Source organism: Anolis sagrei, chromosome 1 (assembly GCF_037176765.1).
Source record: "Anolis sagrei isolate rAnoSag1 chromosome 1, rAnoSag1.mat, whole genome shotgun sequence".
Classification (NCBI taxonomy): Eukaryota; Metazoa; Chordata; class Lepidosauria; order Squamata; family Dactyloidae; genus Anolis; species Anolis sagrei.
Window position 1 is genome coordinate 212,635,675 of NC_090021.1, and position 17,516 is coordinate 212,653,190.

Sequence of the window (17,516 nt, forward strand, 5' to 3'; positions counted from 1 at the left end):
ATGGATGTATCTGTCATTTTCTTTCATTGAGGCTTCTCTCTTTCCTTTATTATTTTATATTTTTAAGAACGAGGTCTGCTGTTCCCTCTGCTGGCCAAATGTGCAGCAACAATCGGTACAATTCTGAAGATGAAAGATGATACAGTAATATCAAGCCACAGTCCTTTCCACACCCTAAGCAAGACAGTAAGATTTTACCCTTAAGTTTGAATGGGAAGGTGCCTGGGATTTTACTGGAAGGGGTGCATAGTCAATAAACAGTAAGACAATCCATGGTAAAGGGACTGCTGCATGAGGAAAAGATTGAATTTCACTTGCTCATTTTCTTGCCCCTCTGTTGGTTATTTTTTTTTTTTGTCCTATGCTGTTTTCCCATTCTTTTCATTTTCTCTTGGCACTCACCCAATATAAGAGGAAGACAAGTCACTACACCAGTTCAGAATGTGGGAAGATACTTCACATGAACAGAATGACGCTAGAGAGACATCCACAGCTGAGCAGAAGTTTGGGATAAAGATGAGTCTTAGAACATCTCAATATATCTGAAAGCCAACATGTTGGGAAATACTGAAGTTATGTTAACTAGGCTTTGTTACTCTGAACAACTGAGCAAGAAAGAGAACAAAATTCATGTGAATTCCTGCTATGGAATGGAAAATAAAATCTTAAAATGAACATGTGTTCAGAATCGTTGTGTTCTTTAATTCTAAATCTCCCTTGCCATCACTTGTTCCTTTTGGAAGAACTCATGTTTCTATAGGAAGCAAAGCAGATTTTCTACATCTGAAGTCAGTCTGGCTCTGGATTGTATTCCCAAGATGAATAAAATAACACCACACTTTCATAAAAAATAGCACAACATTATCCTAAGTAAACTGGAATTTGTGAGAAGTCGCTCCCTTAATCCAATGGTCAGTCCTGTTGAATAAATCTGATAACAATTTCCAGAATCCCCAACTGGCATAGTTAGTAGCTAAATAGATTGTAGTATATTACTTTTTTAAAAGTAACTTTTTAAAGACCTAGATCCACAACTATAGATGCAAATCTATCTCAGTTGTGTGTGTGTCCTTTAAATTCAAATCATCACCCTTTAGCAATTAAAAACTGTAAGTACTAACATGGAAGCCAAAAAGAATGATACAATGAGGGCCTTCTGAGATCTCTTTTGAAAATGACATGTCCTTAGGAACCTTATGTCAGCAGAAGGCAGTAAAAAGTATCAGCAGCTTTTCTGAATGGAAGGTGGTAAGGAAGGAGTCAAACTGTCATTCCTCTGATATGAGGACAGCCGTCACTGAGAGGAGCCAACCTGGGGAGAAGGTTTCAACTGGGAAGACCTGACAGAGGGCATGTAAGGACAACTGGCAGCGTGGAAGTGGTGGAATGTTTCCTGTGCTCTCTGGAGTGCACCAGTGACCCTGTGTGATGAGGACAACCCTTGAAAGTATAAAGATGAGTTGCCAACATTCGGAAAGCAGATACATTTGATCACTGTCAGGTCAAGCTTTTCTTAAAGTAGGTTTTAGACAGTGCTCATGTGCAATCTTATCCACAATTAATCAGAAGCAAACCCTGTGTCTTCAAATATTCATATTTACTTTTAGGAAGGTCTGTTGAGGTTTGCACTCTTGTTTAAATAAGATATATTGTAACAACAACAACAACAACAAAATAAATTTGCTACCTGCCTTTTCCTGTGTCTCGAGACAGGATACAACATTATTAAATAAGAGATAAAACACCATTAAAAGACACACAACAGGATATACAGAGTTAAAATACAAGTTAAAATCCAGTGATGAAATGCTGATAAAATTCACAATTTAGAATTTATCAGGTAGGCTGTTGAGGTAGGTGCATCTGTATAAATATGTACATAACACTGCCCGACAGACATTTTTGTGCCTCAAATGTCAAATCTTTTTTTGGTGTATATTTGACCTGTTGATTCAAAAGAATGGCACAAGTATTCTCCTATCGGCTCTAGTTTTTGAGATACCAAACATATGCTGTATACCAGTCTTCATCTGCTCACCCCCAGAAAATCATGAGAACCATATACAGCTGGTGCTGTCTATCCAATGCAATTTTCTGAATCAGTGCCACCAAAACCCCCAGGAACAGACCTAAAAGCCAAGGCACCAATATATTTTAATTGGGCTATGTGATAGAAGATGAAATTGTAAAAGAGCAATCCTGATCCTTCCTTTTTAAAAAAATCAGTTAAACTTACTTCTAGTGAGATATTTATAGGATTGCACCTTGCATCTTTTGAAACATGCCATTCCTGAAAGCCATTGCTTCTATTTAAATATATCAATGTTTTGAAATTAAATGGAATTATATAATTAAGACTATGAGAGCAGAAAAAATCTGAATATGGAATAGAGAATGTGAATATAAAAAGACCACTTAAAGGAAATCTGGCCTGTTTTGACTTCAGATTATGGAGGCTCTATACAAGTCAAAGAAAAACAGAGAGCACTGGTAACTTTTCAGATTTAAATTAATCCAAAAGATACAGCTGAGCCTTTACCTTTCAATCCATGTTATCTGAATAGATCTTAAAGAAAATTTAGAGGAGCACTTCATCAAGATCATTTTCCAGCTGCAAATCAGAATTTGTAAAGCTCAAACATGAAAACGAGGCTGTAAGTAACTTATGGCTGCAATGGCATATTGACTCATGCTGTACTGAGATCTTACAAAGCAGTATCCCTTTTTTTTCTAATGCAGGATAAAAATAAATACCCATCAACATTTGCTTAAATTGAACTCTACTATAACCAACAGGAGAAACAAGAGGACATTTGTGGGTACAGGTGAATACATTTGGTAAGTAGCTTACCTCCTTTATTTTAAGTTCTCGCATTCCATTTTCCATCAGGTGGATACCTAAGTGGTCCACTTGGTCTGCTCAGGTAAAAGAAAGTGGCAGACAATGAGGCAGAATCTAGCAGATTTACCTGAGTGATGTCCAGTTCCAGGTGCTATGAGTTTTAGAGAGGTATAAGGAAGGTCTGAAATGCCACTTTCTGTGCAAATGGAGAGCACAACACAAGCAAATCTGTTTGGCCTCCTGTGGGAGGTGAACTGTCTCTTTAATGAGCTCAGTTATTGAATCACTTGTTGCATTCCCTCCCTGCCTACAAAGAGAGCAATGATGCATGAGTCATATTCATGACAGTTTTATCCTGTTTATAACAACAGCTGACTGTTTATTGGACTCAAGCACAAAGCTGCTTCTACCAAAGTTGCTGTTTTCATGTCATCAAGTCCATTGTGATGGATTTGCTACTTATATTTGCACACAAAGCACCTTATATGTGGTTCCTTTGAGGAAACCTGTGTTCTAACATAGGAACAGGATCAGGCGCATGAGGCATGGGCTGGATCTACACTGTCATATAATGCAGCTTGTAATTGCATTATATGGTCAGTGAAGACCCATACAATGCAGTTGAACTGCACTGTATGGGTCTACACTTACCATCTAATGCAGTCCCAAAATCTATTATATAGCAGTGTAGCTCCAGCCAGGGATAAATGAAAAGCATCTTAGCTCCAGGAGAAGTTGAATTAATTGCCAGATAGTGTTACCAAATGGTCCAAAAGTGTAACTTGGCTTCATTTTATTAGAGACCATCCAAGCTGCAGAATTATAGTAGGTCTACAGCAATTGAACAACCATAGCTATATCCTATGGAATCCTGGGATTTCTAGTTAGCTGCAAATGTTTTACAAAACTACAAATCCTAGAAATCTATAGCATTGGGCCATGGCAGTTAATGTGATATTAAATAACAACTGAAAAAGTGAGAGGACAGAGCATTTATCAGGACTATCCATGATGAATCCAGACAGTTAGAGTGCATCCAGTCTCCTACTACATTTTGTACTAAATGCAGCTTCTAGACATTTCTAACAGGCAGCGCCAGATAAAGTATAATTGGAAAAGGATCAAGTCTCGAACCAATGTGGCCAAACCTTGTAGAAACTGTGAAAAAGTTACTCTTGGCAGTGACAGCAGCTACCTGAACATCCAAGAACACTGCTGGATTTGAGAAGGATACTATGTGATGGGTGTTGAGTTGTTAAATATGGTGTTGCTCCTTAGTTCATAAGTGGAAATCATCTGGCTCTCCAGAAACTGTTGAACACCTGAAATTGCTCCCAAGGACTCAACTAGCTGGACTTTCTGGAGTTCCAGTCCAATACTATATGCAGACACATGATTCCCGGTACTGCCTTAGTAAGTCAATAAAGTGGGAAAGAAAGCAATACATGTGGAACCACAGAAAAAGAAATAAAATATGCTAGAGCTGGGACTCAAGTGAAGGGGGAAAGGCAACGAAAAAAGTTATGAATTGCTGTCAAAAGAAGGATTCCTTTATTTTCCTTATAAAGTATTTTCTCATGTTTTCACTGAAGCCCAAAACTGTTTTTGAGAAGGTAGCAACATATTTCTCCAGTAGGAACAAGCAAGGCAAGGCTTAGAGTCTCTATACTTGTAATGACTGTCTTGAGGTAGAACTTTGCGCACAATGAGTTCTCTTGTACCCATATTGTCTCCGGAAGGTAAATTGTCCTTCTTGTGTTTACTTCTGAAATTCTCCGCAGTACTTTGCTAGAGTCACAGGGAGCTAAGGACCACTTGAGCAGCACATGTCCATATGCAAAGCGCATGGAATATATGACTTCTGGAATATATGGCTCAAGTCTTTTCTGAGCTCTGAAACTGCCAGCTGTTCTTTCCAGGTGTGACAATTTGTAGGTACTTCATTTGCAAATTAAGTGTGAGGAGATATTTCAATGGGAAATTCAATTCTGTGATTTTTTTTTATTGCTTAAATACTTTATATAGCACTACCTCACTCTGCCTGCCATTCAGATCGAATATTATTTAGTTTGATATATACACAACAAGATTTTGTCTTTTGTTTAAAAAGCCTTCCATCTGATTTAACTCTTTATTTGCTTCAGAATTGTTTAGTAATTTGTTTAGTTTCTGTTTAGTCATTTTTGGGGAAGTGTAAGAGCCCCAGAGCTACATTATTCTTCATTATTGTAGTGTTGCCATGAGCAATGTCTAATCCATTGCTTGAAATGTTCAGTATAGTTCAATAACATTCTTTTTACATTTGGTACTTTCAAAGCAAATTGTTCTTGAGCAACTCACAAAAAGAAATAGAACGATGTGCATCCAAATAACAAAAGTATACATATTAGGTCTGTGCAATCAATGAAAAAATGTTTCAGTGCTCATTATTAAATTGAGGGGCAAGGCAGTGAATCATTTTTAAAGTGTTTCTAAAATATCATTAGGGATCCGTATCATAACTATAATGATATAACAATTTTTTCATTACTTTTTCATTTAGTAATTGCTCAAGGGGGGAGCTTCCGGGGCTTCCTCATTTTTAGAACTATCAGGATTAAACTTGCTACAATAGTAGAACACATTTACCATTGAGTTTTTCATTTGGGAGTTGTAATTATTGGGATTTATAGTTAACCTACAACCAAAGAGCATTCTGAACTCCACCAATGATGGAATTGAACCAAACTTGGCACACAGAACTCCCATGACCAACAGAAAATACTGGAAGGGTTTGGTGGCCATTGACCTTGAGTTTTGGAATTGTAGTTCACCTACATCCAGAAAACACTGTGGACTCAACAGTGATGGATCTGGACCAAACTTGGCATGAATTCTCAATATTCCCAAATGTGGACACTGGTGAAGCTTGGGGAAAATAGATCTTGACATTTGGGAATTGTAGTTGCTGGGATTTATAGTTCACCAACAATCAAAGTTCCCCTTGAACCTCACCAATGGTAGAATTGGGCCAAACTTCCCAAATAGTACCCCATGAGCAACAGAAAATACTGTGTTTTCTGATGGTCTTGTGTGACCTCTCGGACACCCCGCTCATGACCCCCTAGGGGTCCTGACCCCCAGGTTGAGAAATGCTGTTGTGAGGGAAATCAATACCCACAGAGTGATGAGAAAAGTAATAAAAATCCTCACCTCCTTCAGGGACTAGAAGAACAAAGGGAGAAATATATCTCACTATTTGTTGCTCTTTGATAGGCCACCTTTGAACCTTCTTTTTCTGTGATACATCCTCTCCTTTCACTTACCAATAGGGATATAATTCTTCACTAAGTTTCCTTTCAAAGTAAGAAAAAAGTAATTTTAGCAATTGTATTTTCACTTTGCAAACTATACTGTTTTTGTAAATCTATTTGCAATTCAAGACTTATTCTGTACAGCATTCTCATGTGATTGCTTTGTATAGAAAACAGCATTCTGTATAAAAATTCTACAAGAAAATTACTTCCTGCACAGGAAGAAAGATGTTTCCTATATAAAAAAATGTAATTGGGGACTTATTCTTCACAAAATTGGTACATGGATGTTTTTCACACAAAGCATTTTCTGCTCAGGAAATTCTATTTTATATAGACAGAAAATTCTGTGTCCTTTTCAAATCACTCATACATGAATTTTGTAGATAATAAGTCCCCTATTACAGGAAATATATATCGGTAAAAATGTTGTTTCCTGCGCAGAAAAATGCAGTTTCTTGCACAAAACAACCACATGCAAATTTCGTACAGAAGACATCCTGATTAGCAGATATTCTCATCAGTCCAGGATCCTTCTAATTCTCAGTACTCAAAAAACATGTACATTTTTGGTTTTTTCATTCCCCCTCCTCCCCAATTTCCTTTTCATTTCTACTTCAGCTTCTCTAAAACCATTTGCAGTGTCTATATCGCTATCAATCTCTGGTGTCTTGCTTATTTGCCCTTCTTTCTAATCTCTCTTATCTTTTTTGTTGAAGACATAGCATCTTTCATGTTTTAATTTAATTTGTTGTCATTTCCCTCCTTTTCTCAATGTTTCTATCATCCCCTTGCCTTTCTCTTTCATCATCTGTGAATCTTCTTTGATTTTAAGAATTGAAAGAATCACATGTGTTTACATTCTTTTTTTGTAATTTGGTTGTGAGCATTGTAATTTGGTAAGATGCAAGCACTCTTTGGCAGAGAATACTAAAATCTTGTAAAACTACAACTCTCATGATTCCATTGCACTGCACCATGCCACTCTAGATATTTGTAAAAACTTAATTTACTAACCATAGCTCCACTATCCCCACCTTCTTTCCCCCCTGACTTTTCCACCCCCCTTTCTGTGGAAAACAAATGGGAATGTTCAATAAAAGCATCAAAAAATAGCATCAAGCTGCATTAATTCTACAGTAAAGATGCAGCCTGGGATTGCTAAATTCTCTGTCAGAATAAGTGATGGCAACAGGATAAATTTCTCAAAACCTTTGTCAGTTGAAACAAACAAGTAAAAAATCCTTCTTTGGACAAGATGGCTTCTTCTCTTCATTGCTTTTCTGCTTTTAACTTTGACGTGGGAATCAGGGTGAAAATCTGCCCTCTGGTTGACACAGAACCCTCTTATTTCTCTTGATGGAAAGGTTCATATTTTGGCTCACCCTCAATAGTTAGGCAATCTCAGGCACAATTAAAAATCTCATTGCTCCTCATTATCTTCCCAATTACACAAGCATATTATGGAAGAAAATTGAGGAAAAGCAGAAAATACATTTTGTGATTCAGCCTGGTGCCCTTGGCTTCCTCGTCACTTCTGTTCCATTGAATCACAGGCTATTTGGATAGCACAATAACCTGAGAAAAAATGTCCCTGAAGGGCATGCAAGATCAGCCAAACTACGTAATTAGGACCTGTGCGAGTTCCAGCTGCAACGTGGAGCCCTGGTCATGTGGAAGCAGCTTTTCAGCAGCCATGATGATGCCAAATAGCAAAGCAATTGGACATTATTCTGTCACCTAGAGAGATTTCAGCTGCTCCTGATATGATCTTTGTAAATGATTATGTGAACCATCTGTTCCATTTAAATCCCTAATGCAAATCCTTGCAGACTGTGGCTGCATAGCCCTTCACAAAAAGTGGAAATCCATATTTTCATACTTTTGCCCATTCAATGACACTTCTCAGGTTGGGGCTATGACATAGCAAGTCTTAAGCTGACATCTTAAAGAATCCCTATCCTCCTCTGGTTTTCAAGTTGGAGAAAGAAAGGGCTTATGTAGAAGGAGTCAGTTTGGTTTTTTGTGGGTATCCATTTGTTCCAATTTCTGTGAATATGTGTTGTGTTTCCACACAGAGAGATGCAACAAAAAAAAAACCCAGATGCATGGGAAGGAACTAGGAAGAGAACCCGTGGTTGTAAATATTCAGCCAATTTCATGCCATTTGGAGCAAGACCAGAGTTTAGCACAGCTGATAAATCACCAGCAACTAGAAGATCTGTCAATCGAAAGGTTGCCAGTTCAAAGCCCCGGGTCGGCATGAGCGGTCGACTGTCAGCCCTGCTCACTGTTTACCTAAACAGTTTGAAAACAGTTTTAGCTGTAATTAGAGAAATTAGGTACCGCTAAAAGCAGGGGAGGTATTTTATAACGCCATAAAGAAAGAAGATCAAAAAATGCTGGTCGACCAAAAAGGAAGGAGGAAGTCCTGACAGCTCTTCGTCATACAGAATGGAGCAACAGCACCCCCTGTGACTGGACTCACCTTCCTTGGCACCAAGGAAACAGCTGGACACTGAGTCAACAACTCCTCCTTTCTGTTCTGGCTGTGTATTTTCTATACAAAAGCGGCATTGAATGTTTGCTGTGTTATGTGTGCTATTGTCCTCCCAACCCTGCTCTATGCCTGCGAAACGTGGACTGACAACCTTAAAAACTCTGGCATAGACACTGAGAACCGGGAAGCCCTGGCCCTTGAGCACTCCAGCTGGAGGTCAGCTGTGACCAGCAGTGCTGCAGAATTTGAAGAGGCATGAATGGAGGGTGAAAGAGAGAAACATGCCAAGAGGAAGGCGCGTCAAGCCAACCCCAACTGAGACTGCCTTCCACCTGGAAACCAATGCCCTCACTGCAGAAGAAGATGCAGATCAAGAATAGGGGTCCACAGCCACCTACAGACTCACAAGAATTCTGATCCTGGAAGACTATCCTACTCGGCCAATGAGGGATCACCTAAGTAAGTAAGTAAGATCCGCCCTGAGTCCCCTTTGGGATGAGAAGGGCGGAATATAAATAAAGTATTATTATTATTATTATTATTATTATTATTATTATACAGGAGCACCAGCATTCACAGCCCATGGCTATTCTTATTGTATAAGTCTTAGAAAAAATACAAACCTTAGGGTTTGGCAAATACTTTACAAGAACTGGTAGCTTGCCTTCCAAAAGTTAAAGCAGCAGCAGGACCCACATTTAATATATGTTACAATTGAGGCTCCTGGAAATGCCAGTTCTAGTGGGAGTGACAGCAATCTGTGGATCCTCTACTCTGTGCTGGTGGGTTAACCAATTTTCTGTGGGTTCCCACCTCTTTTTTTCCTCTTTTTTCCCAAAGATGTTCTGCAGAACTATGTTATGGGTGCCATTGAAGTTAAATTTTCTTATATTACTCTGCAATGGAAGGTAATTTCAATTGGTGCATTTCCCCTACTAAATGATCTAAAGGTGAAAAGAGACATTCTGGCAAATTCCCTCTAGCAGAGCAAGTCTGGATGATATCCCACTTGAGATTGGATCAGATTATGACAAAACAGTTATGTAGGCCATTTGCCCAGCACATTTTCCCAGGCAAATTAGCAAGCAAGTATGATCTTGCCTTTGCCCAAATGCCAGCACTTCACCTAAATATACTATTAACATAAAGTGCACTGCAAACCTGCCTCTTTGTTGGTGTATTGCCAAAGCATGAAGCCATCCAGACACTGACTAGATAGTTCATGTGATGATTTGACTAGACATGGGATGTGTGATGATCTTGTGTTTTACAGTAAGTCTAATGCAATGCCGAGACTGATTCTTTGCGTGAGTGGAAGGTGATGTGGGAGTGGAAGGAATCATTGGCCCCCATCATAGCTGAAGCACAATCTTTATGCCTGCGAAGTGGAATAACGGGAAGCTTCTCTCTCCTCCCTGACTTTCAGGTATGTTCGGAGAATCTTTGCCTAAGCTTCCATTGTCCCTAATTACTCAAATTGCCACCCAGGTCCCCAACAGTCTACGATCACTAAGCGCTTCATAAACACGACATTTTGTCTTAACTCTCTCCCCTTCTTTTGCTGTGGATTAGCTTTTTTTCTTTGCAAGTCTGCTTGAATTACATTTCATATTCACTTTCAAAGGCACAGAGTAGCACAGCCTCCAGAATCAGAAACGGTTCACTGAGAGGTAAAAGGGTTAGAACAAGAGAGGATTTCAGTAATAAGATGAGAAGCTCAGTGGAGTAATTACAGCAAAGTGGTCATGCTAAGTAATGCACACAGGGATGGCTGACTGAGATTTCTGCTTAAAAATGGGTGCAGACTGAGAAGGTGGGATAATATGTGAAAATGCATTCGTTAGTTTGAATGTATTTTTGAGGTAGCCATCTGCCGTATTCTTGTGGATTCTTTTTTACTATAATCTGAATATAACCATAAGTTGGTGTTCTTGTTGAGCTTTTTTTTTTTCACTGAAAGTCCAATATATTGTTTTTTGCAGAAATCTAGAGACATTTATGTACAGTTGATTTCAGAGAGAGAGAGAGAGACAACAGCAACATGGCGGGGCTAGAGGTGTGCAAAAGTTTAAAACGTATAATTCTGATAAATGATTTGAAAACAACCTTGGCTTTTTCTGTTTGTAAGCAAAACTATACATATATCAAGTCTGGGCAATTATATTCTATTTTATTTTTTGTATATTGGGTAGTGTTATATAGGGTTTTTTTTTCATGTCAGGAGCAACTTGAGAAACTGCAAGTTGCTTCTGGTGTGAGAGAATTGCAAGAGCATCACCCAGGGGATGCCCAGATGTTTTACCATCCTGTGGGAGGCGTCTCTCATGTCTCTGCATGGGAAGCTGGAGCTGACAAATGGGAGCTCATCCCATTCTTCATATTTGAACCACTGACATTTGGTCAGCAGTCCTGCCACCACAAGGGCTTAACGCATTGCATCACCATGGGCTCCATTACTATATATGCTATCTTGCCAGGTGGACATGAAGCATCTACTAACAGGGCTCATTATAATAATCACCATCATCATCTGCAGACAACAGGCCATCGGAACAGCTATATGAAACACACATTTAAACAAAACAAAATCATATAACCCCCCCCCCCCAGTATCTGCAGTGAATGTATTCCAGAAATCTCCATGGATACCTGAAACTGCAGATAATAGTGAACTCTATATTTTGACTATACTTGGGATGGAAGCATACCTTGGAACAGCACTGGGGGATTTAGAGAAGCCCACAAACACTTCTGGGAGGAAATATTTTTGGTGCATGATAATTGTATATAAAATCTTGAATTAAAGGGGGTTGTACTATGATATATATCTACATATCTAAGATTAAATAACTGAACAGTCATACGCGAACTGGTCAAAGACCCAAAGTCAAAGTCTTGGCTACTTGCTCAGTGAGTGACTTGTTTGAGCCTTGGGGAAAAAAGATAACTAAAAGATTTCAAGTCAGCATTCTAGGAAAAGCTGTAAAATCTTCGTTAGCCAACAGTTAATAATACAAATGAATGAAAAGAATAGGGACCGGTAGTTTAAGACTATAGGGCATCACAAAACCTCTTTCTTACTGGCCCGTGGAACAGTAGCTAGAAGAGCACACTAGTTCTTCTTTCTGATATACCAAGGATTATTTTCACGTGAAGTCCTCAGTATATCAGCATGAGCACCTATCACACATCTCTCCATGTATGCAACTGCACTGGTTCACTGATCCATCATCCTGTACTTGTACTTCTGCATAAACTTGTCCCATTGTACCAACCTTCATAATTTGTTTCAATTTTATATAGGGGAGCAGAAGAGCCCCATCACACCAGGTAGGTGACAGTAACATGGCATGGTTGGCAGCTTTTGACAGGTTTTGCTTGGCAGTAGCAGGGGATGGATTGGTCACAGTGAGAAGGCAGATCACTCATGAGATGCACAAGCAATCCCACTTCAATTCTGGTTTGCTTCCTTCATGCGATAAAGTCTTAAGTGTTAATTTAAAAAATAGTGGGCCTATTTACAGCAAACAAAAGGAGTTACTGGAAATAACAGCACCTAGGGAAATGCTGTGGTGGCATTTCCAATTTCCTACAATCATGAAAAGGATTATGCAAAACATTCTTCTCTCCATCCTCATATTTCATGTAAATCAGCAGGAGAGGTTATGTTAGAGTTTGTGCAATAAGGGAAAAGGTATCCTTGTGCCCTAGCCCTAAGGAATGCAATGTCTTTGGCTGCTTAATACCAGGGCTTAACTTCCTTCAGTAGCTGAACCACTTCTGGGCTAGTTCTGCCTTTGTGGTTTTGTTTGTAATCCTTTTGCATTAAATTGCATGCAGATAGATCTGAGTGCAGAGATATGTGAAATGGCTTTGGGGATGCCTTTTACAAACACATAGACTGAGAAAGGAGAATGGCCACAAATTGGCAATCATTATGCAGGCCATGTGATGTTGTCAAGGTAACTTGTCAGAAGTAAGAGAATGAGCAGTCAGAGACTTCGTCATTTCATAAGAGAAAAGAAAATTTCACTGGTTAGGAAACACATCCCCTCTAATATGTTACCGATAACCACAGGTAACTTCTCCTATTCTTGTACCAAAGGAAGGACATCTGGAACACTTCCCTTCATGAGTTGCAGAAGGTTTTTGCCTATCATATGTATCCTTAGCTGATCATGACAGTTTATTACAACACATAAAGCTCTGATTGAATATTACACACCTGGTTACAGTCAACACACAAAGGGAGCAATTCCATGGGTGTTTTCCTTACCTGGAAGGTGATGAGCCACCTGAAGAAGAGATGCTTGCATAGAGATTCCACATGAACAAAATGCAGTTAAACTGAGTTCTTGTTAGGCTCCAAAATCCACCAATTCATTAGGATAATTGGGGTGTGTGAAATGACAGAAATTGGTTCTGTTTTTGTTTTGAATTTCAGGTCTCTCCCCCCCCCCCCCCGGTCTGTTTTTGGGGAGATTTTGGGAGATTAGGAAGAGGGCCATTCAGATTTGTAAATCAGAAATTTGAGTTCCGTTTCCATTTTGATAAGATTTGGTCCATTGGTGCCTAAGTGGAATCTTTAGAGAGTGGTTTCTCTGTCATTTTTATGGCTATCAGGATGAAACTTCACACACTTATAGGACACATTAACAACCATAAACCCACCTAGTTTCAGAACATTTTGCTAATCCACTGATATTTGGAGGGAAATGAAGTTTTTACCAATAACATTTTTTTTTTTAAAAAAAAAAAAACTAGAACAGGGATTTCTGGGATTTGATGATATGTGCCACAAGAGGCAAGGAGAATTGAGAGAACCAATCCTCTGTTTGGCTGAGAAACATGATGCAGCAAGTGTGGGCTACACTTGCTGCTGAGCCCCATCGCCCTCACCACAGAGAGATTGCTACTTGTGCTTGCAAAACAAACAGTCAGAATACAAATGATGAAAAATAAGTCCAAATCAATGAATCCTGAATTTAGCTGAAAGATTTGGCAATTTGTGTTTCAATCTAGTAAGGCTTCAGATATTCAGAAAATGCACCATAAGCTTGGAAATGTACATGTTTCCTAATGGAAATAGTGTACATGTTCATGTTAACGTTCCAGAAGTATGAATTGGGTAAAACTATTGCAGAGTAGAACTCTGGTTAAGGAAAATTATCTTCCATCTCCATTGTAAAATGCTTGAACAAGAACAGTGTATGCAGACAAGATAGGACATTTTCTAGGAATTCATAACTACATGAATTAATAGCTCCCTGATAATACTGCTGCTTCCCTGGGCAGCCAAAATGGCAAACATATGGGTCCTGGAGCAAATCAAGGCTTAATTTAGATTCTGATGCACTTTGAACATATTGTGAAAAGACAAAAGTCACTAGGAAACACAATAATGCATGTAAACATAGAAGTAGAAAAACAGAACCACTGCAATAGACTGTATAGACTCAACCAAGGAAGCCACAGAGCTGAATTAGCAACTTCTGAGTAGGGCTGTTGAGAACAGATTGACTTGAAAGTCTGTCATTCATAGGGTCGCCATAAGTTGAAACCAACTTAATTTCAACTCATTTAAAAATCCAACTGAGAAACCTCTTTTTAAAAGCACTTAGCAACACTTTGCCACCAGATGGTGCTATTAATCAATTATTTTATTATTTTATTTTTTTGCTGAACAACCTTTTCAAATTTGCCCTTTCACTTTCATTATTTACTGATAAAATTGTTCCTACACATCTAACCCCACTCTAGTTTTTGGTGGAAAACTTAAAGAGCAGAGAATCTGATTCAGTTTTTAGTTCGTTGAGAAGTCAAAGGATCGTAAAGACTATTAGAACAATTTGTCACAAATAGTCTCAGTGAGAAAAGAAATATCTAATGAAAGCACCAGGAGGTTTCAGATTAATGGGATTTGTTAAAAAGGGAAAAGTAAGAAATTCACCAAGAAGGAGTACAAACGTGGAACTAATTTTTTAAGAACGAGAGAAAGAAAGAAGGGCTAAATATCAGAATTAGCCCTGACTTTCAAGAGAGGCTAAAATACTTTAAGAGGAAAGGGGAAGCAGCTATGTTTATAGAAAGAAGAAGAAGAAGAAAGCAGTAGGTATTTAAAGAGTTGGCAAATGAAAGGTGGGGCAAGCTTGTTTTCTGCTGCTCCAGATAGTAAAAATAGAGCCATTTACTTCAAATTACAAGAAAACATTGTAATTATAAAATTACTAATTAAAAATAATTAAAAATAATTAAACTAGAGAAAGATTCCAAGTAAACATTGGTGGTTAAAGTACTGCCTCAGAAGGGGGTGGGGTCTCTTTCACTGGAGCAGAGTTTGAATGTCAACTCCTTAGAGGTACTTTATTGGTGAATTGTTGTGCTAACACAAAACTAGATTTCCTTCAGCTGGATTCCAGCTCTATGAATCTATAGAATTGAACAATGATAGAAGCTACAGATAACACTATTAAATTACATATAATAATGCACACAAGACCACATCAACAAAATGTAAGTTGAAATTCCCAAAATTGACTGGGTAGGTCTTCAGTTATATCTTGAATTCTGATAGCTGATTTAGCTATCGGATCTCTTCCAGCAGGTCATTTCATAGTCTTGTCCCTGTAACCAATCTGTCTGCCATGTTTTGAACTCACTGGAGTTTCCAGACTTGGATAAAGGTAGCCCAATGTAAAATGGATTGCAGAAGTCCAAACTTGGGGTTACCAGCGCATACACTGACATCTTTAGGTCTTCCAATTATTGGAGGGGTGAAGCTGACATATCAGCTGAAGCTGATAGTAAGCACTCCTGACCTCTACATCTACCTGGGCTGATTTGGAAAGATGGATCCAGGCACACTCCCAAGCTGTGAACACAAAATTTAAGGGGAGTGCAACCCCATCCAAGACTGGTTGACAAACCTCCGCCTCCAGGTTAGGACCCTTGATGGCATGCACCTCTGTCTTACCTAGATTCAATTTGTTTATTTTTCCTTCTAGCCCATTATCTCCATTAGGCATTCACGCAAAGGAGACACACCATCCTTATAAGAATCTTTGTGCCCATGTCCAATCTTGAAAACATTAACATCCAAAAACACAGCACATAAGGAATGCTAGGTACAAAACATATTGAAGTGCCCCACAAAGAAGAAAATAGGAGTGAGGGAAGCAAAAAGAATCTAATAAAAAGATATGGTCCATCAAACTATATGGTCCATCAAACAATTCATTCATACTAGTAAAGAAGTATGGATGAATCGTTTGACACTTAAACTAATGGACCTGAGCATTCAACTGCTCTTCATTTCCTATCAGTTTTTATGCGTGTTGCTGTTACATGTATATCTTGACTGTGTGTGCCTCTAAACAAGTATGAATGAATTGCATAGTTAGGATCATCAGATGGGGAAGAGAATTGCCTTTGAGAGTGTGACTTGCCCAAGTCCACCCAGTGGGATTAATGGCAGAGTGGAAATTAAAATCTTAGTCTCCAGAGATTTAGTCCAACACTCAGTCACCACACTGTCTTCCATCAGAATGAGATTTTGTGCACTTTCTGCAACATTATTTCTTTGTTAAGAATAATGTACTCTCCCATAAATTTGAATTCTGTTTCAAGAATTTGAGTGAAATAATTTTTTTAAAAGAATCTGATATTGGGTGAGCGTAAGCTGACTCCTGAGTTACATCTTTGTGAAAATAACTCCTTACACAAGATTTATTACTTGAATCAAAACATGTAAATTTTCAAGGCATTTGACTGTTAACTCGATACTTTATAGCCTATTTATAAGCCTATTTACTATTAAATATTCTATTTATTATCATCAATCATAAACTGGTAAGCAAAACTCTAAATACCCCTTTGACCTTGATTAATAAAAGTACTGACATTTTGTAACCAAAACTCTTCCAGAAAAGACCAACACCACATTTTAAGAATTACTGTCCTTCATTCCCAACAGTCCTTACTGTTGAATGACGGGCATTAACTCAGCATTCTTTCTTAGATATTTTTCAGAGCACCTTGCCATTTGATTTTAGATGTTAATTACCCCAAATTCATGATGGATCCACTTGAGCCTTTGCTCCACTTTCTTTTAGTGCAATTCCTATTTTTATTGACTTGCACTTGTAAGTTATTTGTTATTACCAGGCTCCTACAGCATACAGAAGCCACTGAAGGCTGCACCAACATGTGCCTCTGGCTTCCTCCGTTCCTTTGTGCCAATTTACAGGCAGGAGCGGCTGATACAGCTCTATCACCCCTGCTGCTGACTGACCATAGAGGTACACCCAGGACGTTATCACATAAAATAGGTTTTGTCATCATAAACCCGTTTTGCTTGAGATGGGATAATGCCTGCCTAGCCTCTCTTCTTATCACACAAAGAACTTTTGAATGTGCTTTGAGAATACTCAAAGTGCATTGGCCTTACTTCAGCAGCAGGGATGACCTTTTAATGTATTGAAAGATGCTATAGCTCTTAAGCCACTAATAGCTCGCAATATGGTCTTTGCCAAAAGGGAAAATGCACCTGATTCATTTTAAGTTATTTCAAGCATGTCTCCAGTATTTTCTGACACAAATGGTGATTTGCAGACAATGCCTTTGATTGCTTTCTTAATCGATCCCACAGCAAAAATTACAGTTTTCTGCCTCTGTAAAATTAATGTGCATTTTTTAAAATTGGTAGCATTCTTTAGAAGGATAGAAACACACCTTGGGTTACTCTTACATAGAGGGAATGGTCTGTATATACACACCCACTGCAAAGCAGGCAGTTTTCCATGGAAGAAGGGACATATCCAAGCCAGAAATGTGGGCCAGGAGCTGATGGGGACTTTGCATTCACAAAACCAGGAAGGAGATT

General features: G+C 38.6%; 1 protein-coding gene across 4 annotated transcripts in view; it reads right to left on the minus strand.

The window, feature by feature from the left end:
- LOC132775333 (carnosine N-methyltransferase 2-like) overlaps positions 1–3,156 on the minus strand; it is a 28,888-nt gene extending 25,732 nt beyond the window's left edge. Inside the window, exons 1-2 of one of the 4 annotated variants that reach the window (XM_067472928.1) lie at positions 2,970–3,156; positions 403–542 (exon numbers count right to left, since the gene is read on the minus strand). The gene's annotated coding sequence lies outside the window, so the exon portion shown is untranslated. Of the gene's footprint in view, positions 1–402; positions 543–2,851 lie in introns of all 4 variants that reach the window. The other 3 variants (XM_060776094.2, XM_060776114.2, XM_060776100.2) reach the window with 3 other exon arrangements.
- Positions 3,157–17,516: the final 14,360 nt, after the last annotated feature.